Genomic DNA, 10,281 nt, shown 5'->3' with positions numbered 1-10,281 from the left:
CGTTCATGCTCTGTCTCTCTCTGTCCCAAATAAATAAATAAACGTTGAAAAAAATTTTTTTTTAAGTGGAAAACCCGATAGACTCCACCAAAAGTCTACTAGAACTGATACATGAATTCAGCAAGGTCTCAGGATACAAAATCAATGTACAGAAATCAGTTGCATTCTTATACACTCATAATGAAGCAACAGAAAGACAAATAAAGAAACTGATCCCATTCACAATTGCACCAAGAAGCATAAAATACCTAGGAATAAATCTAACCAAAGATGTAACAGATCTGTATGCTGAAAACCATAGAAAGCTTATGAAGGAAATTGAAGAAGATACAAAGAAATGGCAAAACATTCCATGCTCGTGGACTGGAAGAATAGATCTTGTTAAAATGTCAATACTACCCAAAGCTATCTACACATTCAACGCAATCCCAATCAATTGCACCAGCCTTCTTCTTGACGCTAGAACAAGCAATCCTAAAATTCCTATGGAACCACAAAAGACCCCGAATAGCCAAAGTAATAATATTGAAGAAGAAAACCAAAGTGGGAGGTATCACAATCCCAGACTTTAGCCTCTACTACAAAGCTGTAATCATCAAGACAGCATGGTATTGGCACAAAAACAGACACATAGACCAATGGAATAGAATAGAGACTCCAGAATTGGACCCACAAAAGTATGGCCAACTAATCTTTGACAAAGCAGGGAAGAATATCCAATAGAAAAAAGACAGTCTCGTTAACAAATGGTGCTGGGAGAACTGGACAGCAACATGCAGAAGGATGAAACTAGACCACTTTCTTATGCCGTTCACAAAAATAAACTCAAAATGGATAAAGGACCTCAATGTGAGACAGGAAACCATCAAAACCCTAGAGGAGAAAGCAGGGAAAAACCTCTCTGACCTCAGCCGCAGCAATTTCTTATATGACACATCCCCAAAGGCAAGGGAATTAAAAGCAAAAATGAACTATTGGGACCTCATGAAGATAAAAAGCTTCTGCACTGCAAAGGAAACAAGCAACAAAACTAAAAGGCAACCAATGGAATGGGAAAAGATATTTGCAAATGACATATCGGACAAAGGGCTAGTATCCAAAATCTATAAAGAACTCACCAAACTCCACACCCGAAAAACAAATAATTCAGTGAAGAAATGGGCAGAAAACATGAACAGACACTTCTCTAAAGAAGACATCCAGATGGCCAACAGGCACATGAAAAGATGCTCAACGTCGTTCCTCATCAGGGAAACACAAATCAAAACCACACTCAGATACCACCTCACACCAGTCAGGGTGGCTAAAATGAACAAATCAGGAGACTACAGATGCTGGCGAGGATGCGGAGAAACGGGAACCCTCTTGCACTGTTGGTGGGAATGCAAATTGGTGCAGCCGCTCTGGAAAACAGTGTGGAGGGTCCTCAAAAAATTAAAAATAGATCTACCCTATGACCCAGCAATAGTGCTGCTAGGAATTTACCCAAGGGATACAGGAGGGCTGATGCATAGGGGCACTTGTACCCCAATGTTTATAGCAGCACTTTCAACAACAGCCAAAGTATGGAAAGAGCCTAAATGTCCATCAACTGATGAATGGGTAAAGAAATTGTGGTTTATATACACAATGGAGTACTACGTGGCAATGAGAAAGAACGAAATATGGCCTTTTGTAGCAACGTGGATGGAACAGGAGAGTGTGATGCTAAGTGAACTAAGCCATACAGAGAAAGACAGATACCATATGGTTTCACTCTTATGTGGATCCTGAGAAACTTAACAGAAACCCATAGGGGAGGGGAAGGAAAAAAAAAGAGGTTAGAGAGGGAGGGAACCAAACCATAGGAGACTCTTAAAAACTGAGAACAAACTGAGGGTTGATGGGGGGTGGGAGGGAGGGGAGGGTGGGTGATGGGTACTGAGGAGGGCACCTGTTGGGATGAGCCCTGGGTGTTGTATGGAAACCAATTTGACAAAAAATTTCATATTAAAAAAAATCAAATCAAATCAAAATCAAAATCAAATCAAAAACTTGGCAGCACTGGCTAGATCTAAGACATTGTGTTTCACGAAGTACAAGTTGCCAGGAGGCTGGCTACCAGTCTACTGTTCCTTGTAGGTATAAGTACCTGGAGAAGACAGAGTTCCCCAGTGAGGAAGGCAGCACCGTGAACTGCTCCTTGTGGGCACAGGACCAGAGCAGTTTCTCTGCCGGACTCTTCACCGAGCACAGGGCTCAGGCTCGCTACAGATGGGACAGCACCTGCCAGCCACAGTCAGATCCACTCTGGCCCAAGAAGGCAGCTCCCTGCACAGGCGCCCCTCCAGCCTGGATCAGCAGGGGGAAGGCAGAGGGTGTTTAAGTACTACTAACCCTTTCTCCTCCGGTGTGTTCTTTCTTCAAATGACAATGCATTAGGTGAATTTATTTCAAGAGGCCTCCCGCGGTCCCTGAGAGGAGAGGGGAGGGGAGAGGTGGGGAGGAGAGGAGCAGGAAATAGAGAGGCAAAGATGCCTCTTGTTCTAACTCGTCCCGGAATACAAGGCCAGAGGCACAGAAGACCGGATGATCCTGCGAGCTCCTCTTACTTAACGATTCTGCTGCCAATAACACGGGACTGCAGCCGAAGCAGTCAGGTGGGCTTCCAGAACCCCAGATGCCCGGGAGGGGGCTGGGGTCCTGGCCATCAAGGAGGAGACCGTGTAACTCACGGTTCAGCCTCAGGAGCAGAGAGGCTCCTAAAGGTGAGTGAAGAAAAACGGGGGAAAAAAAAAAAGAAGGGCAAAAAAGAGCAGAGGTCAGAAAAACATCAGGCCATGAATTTCTGAGAAAGAGACGGAAGTCTAGAAAGGAGGAGAACCGAAAAAGAAAGAGCAAGAAAACACTGAAGGAGACGAGATTATAGCTTTCGGAGACAAGAAACAGAAATTCCCAAGCTTAATGGCGAAAATGAAAGAAGTTCAGAAAGAAGAAATGACAAAGATACCAGACAACTGGAAAGTTGAGCAAAACTGTGAAATAAAGTGGTACAGTTACATACAACATTAAGGCTGATCAACCCACTTTACTTGCACGAACCGGGACTGTGAATCAAGCGAAACGATTGAGAGTGATTGTAAAGTATCTTTTAAGACTACTCGTAAAATTAGTCGATCGTTAAAGTCTTTTACGGTTATTAAAGTACCTTTTAAAGCAACTATAGGAACTTACTGAAGTCAATGTAGTAAAATAAAACTAAAATCGTTTTTTGTTTTTTTTTTTATTTTTTTTTTAACCTTTATTTATTTTTGCGACAGAGAGAGACAGAGCATGAATGGGGAGGGGCAGAGAGAGAGGGAGACACAGAATCGGAAGCAGGCTCCAGGCTCTGAGCCATCAGCCCAGAGACCGACGCGGGGCTCGAACTCACGGACCGCGAGATCGTGACCTGAGCTGAAGTCGGACGCTTAACCGACTGAGCCACCCAGGCGCCCCTAAAATCGTTTTTGAATTTTAATAATTTCTTCCAAAGTCTTTTTGTCGGGCGTTTAGAAGAGAGTCCAGAGAAACGGCGCAAACGCAAGTGCGTACAATGGGGAGTGTGCTGTTTTCAACTGGTTCCTCAAGAGGGAAAAGCCCTGATTGGAAGCATCTGCATTTCCACGGTGTCAACACAGCCATCCGGGCCAATTTTGAGCTGCCAGAGTGAAGTCACCGGGGGAGGAGGCGGGAAGAGATGTTCCCGGTGTCCCCAGCACATCACCGCACGGCACCCCAGCACACGTACACGAGACAGATTTGCAACAACGTGGATGGAACTAGAGTGTATTATGCTGGGCGAAATAAGTCAATCAGAGAAAGAAAGATATCATAGGATTTCACTCATACGTGGAATTTAAGAAACACAACAGATGAACATAGGGGAAGGGCAGGAAAAAATAAGATAAAAACAGAGAGGGAGGCAAACCATCCAAGACTCCTAAATACAGAGAACAAACTGGGAGACGCTGGAGGGGAGCTGGGTGGGGGGATGGGCCTTGAGGAGGGCACTTGTTGGGATGAGCACTGGGTGTTGTATGTGAGCGATGAATCACTGGGTTCTACTCCTGAAACCAATACTACACCGTATGCTAACTAACTTGAATTTAAATCGAAAAAAAAAGCGTAAGTAAGAGTCAAACCGTGGTACTGCAATTAGGAAGTGGCCACTTTTGAGTATTACCTTTTCGTTGTTAATAAGCACCTTCATTTTCGCATTTTATAAGAACAGCCTGGAAAAGTACAGAGGGCTTGACGAGTCTGGGTGACGCCCTCACGCAGGGGCCGTGCTAATCTCTGCGCCGTTCCAAACTGGGTGTCAGTGCCACCCCAGGGAGCACCTTTGTTTTTTTCAATATAATTTCCTTGTAAGTGTGTGTAATTGACTTGTTCCAAAATGAGTGTGTAGCAGCCCTTGCAGGATTCCTGGAAACCTAACCATCATCTCTGTGAGTCAGCGCTGGACCTGATGTTTCTTTTTTTTTTAATTTTTTTTTTCAACGTTTATTTATTTTTGGGACAGAGAGAGTCAGAGCATGAACGGGGGAGGGGCAGAGAGAGAGGGAGACACAGAATCGGAAACAGGCTCCAGGCTCCGAGCCATCAGCCCAGAGCCCGACGCGGGGCTCGAACTCACGGACCGCGAGATCGTGACCTGGCTGAAGTCGGACGCTTAACCGACTGCGCCACCCAGGCGCCCCAAGGACCTGATGTTTCTAGACAGGTTCATCCTCTGAACGAACGAGGGCCCACTCACTGAGTGTTCGACCGTGTTTCTGAAACAGAAATTCGGTATGTTTATTGTAAAAAAAAAAAAAAAAGAAAAAGAAAAAAAATCTGTTTTTCCTTTGGAAAATGTTTTTCTTTCTTTTAAATCAATTTCGTGGGGTCTTCCTTTTCTTAATCGAGGACCCCTGACTTTTGGTAGCATTTTCCAAGAAAATGAAAATCAACATTCACATAAAGTCTTTAAAAATCTGCAGGGCCATTTCATCCGCTTTGGCAGAGGAGACGTTGCTGTGTGTGGATAAGAAGTAGGAACCAACTCCAGAAGCCTTTATGATTAAATACTACGAATTTGTTTCTGTACTTGCACTATATATAATGCGTAGACGTGGGGACAAAATCGTTTCAGAACATACGAGTCACAGGAACGTTGCCCCAAAGTGGCACCGTTTAGGTTATACACAGCCTGTGTGACCAGGGCCTGGCTGGTCCTGGTAGGCGGCCAGTGGGTGCAGTACCACGTTCCCGACACAAGGTGGAGCCAGTGCCACGGAGCTAGGCCCTTGGCGAGTCTTCCGCGTAAGGGCAGGCTAAGATCAAAATCAGGACAATTGACACAATGCTAAGGGACAAAAGATAGGCAAACTATTTTACCTCCTGTACGGAATAGCGGATATTCGGCGACGTATAAGAGAATGCGGAAAGCGATTCAAAAATTTCTAAGAAGGAACAGAGCGGGATTCGAAAATGATTTCCATTTACTTCGTAAATATTTGCCAAACACGACTGTGTGCCAGGGACTGTTCTCGCTAGAACAGCCGGCAGAAGGAAGACCCTGCCCTCGCACTGGGCGTCTTTCACAGATTGATCTTTTGCAAAGCCGTGAAATGAAACCGAAATAATGGCTAAACCTCCTTATTCAGCACAACTGCTCTATTAAAAAAAAAAAAAAAAAAGGCTTATTTTTCCAGAGGCCCCTCTAGTCAAGTGAGGATCGTTTTCCCGCTGCTAAAATGTGCTTTCCAAAAACCTCTGGGCTCTAACCGGTTACAGTATTATTTCTCGTATAGTCCTATGTGCTAGAGGTTCCAGCCCCCAAGTGAAGGACTCGGGGTCCCCTGTGTATCACAGAAAAAAACCTCTAGCAAATATTGGACGCTCTAGATAATAAATGACTCAACGGCACCTCTATTTTTACCGTGGGTGCTGTGGTTACTGTCATGAACCAGATAGACAAGGATCACCACCTCTGTCATTATTATCCTCAGTGCATTAGCCGGCTAGGGCGGCCATAACAGAACACCACATCTGGGGGGCTTAAGCACCCCCCAGGTGTTTTATTTGCTCACAGCTCTAGAGGCAGGAAGCCCAGGATCAAGATGGCGGCACGGCGGGTTTCTTCTGAGGCCTCTCTCCTCAGCTTGTGGACGGCCACCTTCTCCCCGTGTCCTCACCCTGTCTTCCTTGCGTGCGTGCATCCCTCCTGTCTCGGTGGGCCCAAATTTCTTCTTCTGACTCGGTCAGATTTGGGCCTGCCCTCATGCACTCATTTTATCTCTGCCACCTCTTTAGAGAGGTGATTATCTCCAAATAAGGTTACATTCTGAGATGCTGGGCATCGAGGATGTGACTTCTGGCGGGGGGGGGACTCATCTTGGCCCCTGACAATAACAATAACGACTATTACGCTCCAACCACCCTTTTCTGGCCGCCATTTCTTGCCGGGACCACGGCAGTCGCCCTCATCTAGCCACCGCCTCTGCTCTCACCAGCCACCTCCATCCACTCTCTCAGCAACCAGAACAATCTTTTGAAAATGAAAATTAGGGGCACCTGGGTGGCTGAGTCGGTTAAGCGTCCGACTCTGGCTCAGGTCACGATCTCACCGTTCATGAGTTCGAGCCCCGCATCCGGCTCTGTGCCGACAGTTCAGAGCCCAGCGCCTGCTTCGGATTCTGTGTCTCCTCTCTCTCTGCCCCTCCTCCACTCATGCTCTGCCTCTCTCTCTCTCTCTCTCTCTCTCTCTCAAAAATAAACATTAAAAAATGTTAATAAATAAATAAAGATGAAAATTATACCACGCAGTTCTCCTGCTTAAAACCCCCAGGAGCTTCCCACTGCACTGATAATGCCTGTGAGGGCTCAACATAATTGGGGCCTGGCCACCCCCTGACTGGTCTCACACCCTGGTCTCCAGCTGCCTGCCTCACAGCCACACGGTCCTCTGTTTTTCTCTAACACACTAGACCCCTGCCCCTTCGGAGGACCTTTTAATTTGCCCTCCCCCAGTTTTTCACATGGCTGGCTCCTTCGAATCTCAAATATCCTTTTTTTAATGTTTATTTTTATTTTTCAGAGAGACAGAGAAAGAGAGTAGGGGAGGAGCACAGAGAGAGGGGGACAGAGGATCAGAAGCAGGCTCTGCACTGACAGCAGCAAGCCCGATGTGGGGCTCGAACTCATGAACGGTGAGATCACGACATGAGACAAAGTCGGATGCTCAACCGAGAGCCACCCAGGAGCCCCTCGAATCTTAAAGATCTTAACTCGAAAATGACCTCCAGAGAAATTTTCCCTGACAGAGATCTACCCTGTTTCCGTTTCACCCCACCTCACTAACCCCTCATTTGCTAACACATCACCCTCTTTTACCTTCCCTAGAGCATTTCGTAACATCACCCTGTTTTATGTACTATATTTATAGCACTTTTTACTGAAATCTTGTTACTTGTATATTCTCTGTCTCTTCCTCTAAAATGTAAGCTCCGTGTGGGCAGAGGCCCCTCCCTGCTACATCCCAATACCTCAAAGGATCTCACACATAACAAGGACTCAGTATATATCTGTTAAATAGTACATGAATTTGTAGAACACTTTACAGTTTGAAAAATACCTTTCAATCAAAGAGAACTTTCATATTTATTCATTCATCTACTCCTCACACCAATCTATATTACGGGAATTTTTTTTTTTTAATTTTTTTTTTCAACTTTTATTTATTTTTTTGGGACAGAGAGAGACAGAGCATGAACGGGGGAGGGGCAGAGAGAGAGGGAGGCACAGAATCGGAAACAGGCTCCAGGCTCTGAGCCATCAGCCCAGAGCCCGACGCGGGGCTCGAACTCACGGACCGTGAGATCGTGACCTGGTTGAAGTCGGACGCTTAACCGACTGCGCCACCCAGGCGCCCCTTGGGAATTTTTTTTTTTAAGTTTACTTATTTGAGAGAGCATGCTCATGTCGGTGGGGGAAGTTCAGAGAGAGATGGGAGAATCCCAAGCAGGCTCCGTGCTATCAGTGCAGAACCCAACACGGGGCTCAAATCCACGAACCGTGAGATCGGGACCTGAGCAGATCAAGAGTTGGACGCCCAACCGACTGAGCCATCCGGGCACCCCTCAATCCATAGTATAATCCCCATTTTAAAAATAAGGACTCACCCTCCAGGAACGTAACTAGTATGGAGCAAAATTGGAAGCTGGTTCCATTCTCTGATTCCTGAGATTCTGTCTCTCAGGAGTCTCCGCGATAACATTTTCTTAGAACCAAGCACGGTGGCTAATGTGATTTGAGGTGAAAAGTAGTGATAGAGGAAAAGACTCGGATGTGGAACAGACCCATAGCGCCTTTTGCATATCTCTCATAGATGTTTTGGTTGTAACAAGGGCTTAATAAACCTTTACTAGATTAATTAACTAAAACATCTTCCACTGCTGTGAAATATCTAAATAATCCCAAGATCAACACTGACCAAATGGTTGCTCGCCGTCCAAACAAAACAGACAAAAGCTCACTGTCCTGGAGTTTCCTTTTTAAAAAATAACACTGAGACACCATTCGGCAAATGTGATGGTAATCGTTTGTTACACGTCAGATTAATCAATGAATGTGAAAATTAGTGGGCAAATTTTGAAGAGAAAGGATATTTTGAAGTCTCTCCCCCAAGATATTTAGGAGTTCCAAAGGGAAAAATAATAACTTCGTGGTGGTAAACCTAGCAGACACTTCCTCAAGCAAGCGAACAAGGTGAGCATCACCAGCAATGACACGGCCATATCAAGTACCCACTGCTATGATGCTCTGAGAAGAATACAAAATCATTCTCTGGTATTCCTCCCGAAAAACGCATTACCTCGATCTGTGTGGGGGGGAGAAAGCGTCTGACAAGCCCAAACTGAGGGGCATTCTACAAAATCACTGAGCAGGACTTTTCAAAAGTAACAAGGTCATGAGAGAGAAAGATGGGGGAACTGTCACAGGTTGGAGGACTGAAGACACTAGACAACTAAGTGCAAGGATTGTGTGTCGGATCCTGGAAAAGTTATTTTAAAATAATAACATGCCTTTTTCTCTATGGTTAAAAACTGAAGATTTCTTTTAAAAATCAGATGTTTTTAAAGAGGTACCACTTTTATGCCTCGGAGATATTAGCCACTTGCAACGTAACATTTTCTCAGTCGTTTATCTCTTGATTTTTTAAATTTTTTCTTGAATTTTTTTTCTGATGTGGCTGAGCATGTCAATCTTTTCACTTTAGAATTTTGTTTTAGAATTCCAAGTCCATAAAGGAATTCACCTATATATTTTTTAACACTTAAAAAGATCTTCCATTTTATGCTTGGATTTTTGTTGCATATAGACTTTATCTTGGTATACAACTTGAAGTACAGATCTAATTTCATACTGTTTCGAATGGCTATTATATAGTTGTTGAGTCTACCTTTTCCCCACCTATTGGAGAAGCCACCCGTATCATAAATGAACTCTCTGCATGAATATTTCCGGATTTCCTGTTCTATTTCATTGTCTGTTATGTCACACTCCACTCGTTGTAAAAGACTTGTAATGTTTTACTATCAAATAAAGCTAAACTCACCTCCATTCTCTTCTTTATCAGCAATTTCTTGGCTACTCTTGCTTATTTGTTTTCCATGTGAACATGAAATTCACTTGCATAGCTCCAGAAAAGTTCTATTGGTATTTCAACTGTGACTGTGTCGAATTTGAAAGTCGAACTCACCTTTATGAGTGCAAGTCTTCCTATCCAAAACATGTGGCACGTCTTTCCATTTGTTCAAGTCTATTTTTAGATCTTTCAGGTTTTCCAAAGGTAGCATTTGTAATTTTTTTTGTTATGTCTCTAAATTTTAGCTTTTTTCTTGCTCTTGTAGATGGGTCTTATCTTCCATGGTATCACCTAACTGGTCGTTGTATAGTTGAAGGCTCTGGAGTTTTGTGTATTGGTTTGATTTCCTACTGCCTTATTGGAGTTTTGTTTTTTTTTTTTTCCCATAGTAATTTTTCCATTGGTTCTCTCAGGTTTTCTAGATAGTTCATAATTTCTAGATATTTCATAATAAAGTTTAGCTTTATTTGATAGTAAAACATTACAAGTCCTTTACAAGGAATGGAGTGTAGCATAACAGGCAATGAAATAGAACAGAAAATCCAGAAATATTCACAGAGAGTTCATTTATGATACGGGTGACTTCCCCAATAGGTGAGGAAAAGGGAGACTCAAATAGAGACCGTTCT

The 10,281-nt window shown here is 44.1% G+C and overlaps 1 protein-coding gene across 1 annotated transcript in view; it reads right to left on the bottom strand.

Moving 5' to 3' along the window:
• DRC8 (dynein regulatory complex subunit 8) overlaps positions 1-10,281 on the bottom strand; it is a 133,334-nt gene that overhangs the window by 35,664 nt on the left and 87,389 nt on the right. The gene's annotated exons all lie outside the window — the stretch shown is intronic.

The sequence above is a fragment of the Herpailurus yagouaroundi genome, unplaced genomic scaffold (genome assembly GCF_014898765.1).
Source record: "Herpailurus yagouaroundi ecotype Mexico unplaced genomic scaffold, PumYag 205, whole genome shotgun sequence".
Lineage (NCBI taxonomy): Eukaryota > Metazoa > Chordata > Mammalia > Carnivora > Felidae > Herpailurus > Herpailurus yagouaroundi.
The sequence above is the reverse complement of the archived record's forward strand: the minus strand, read 5'-3'. Positions and strand labels throughout refer to the sequence as shown.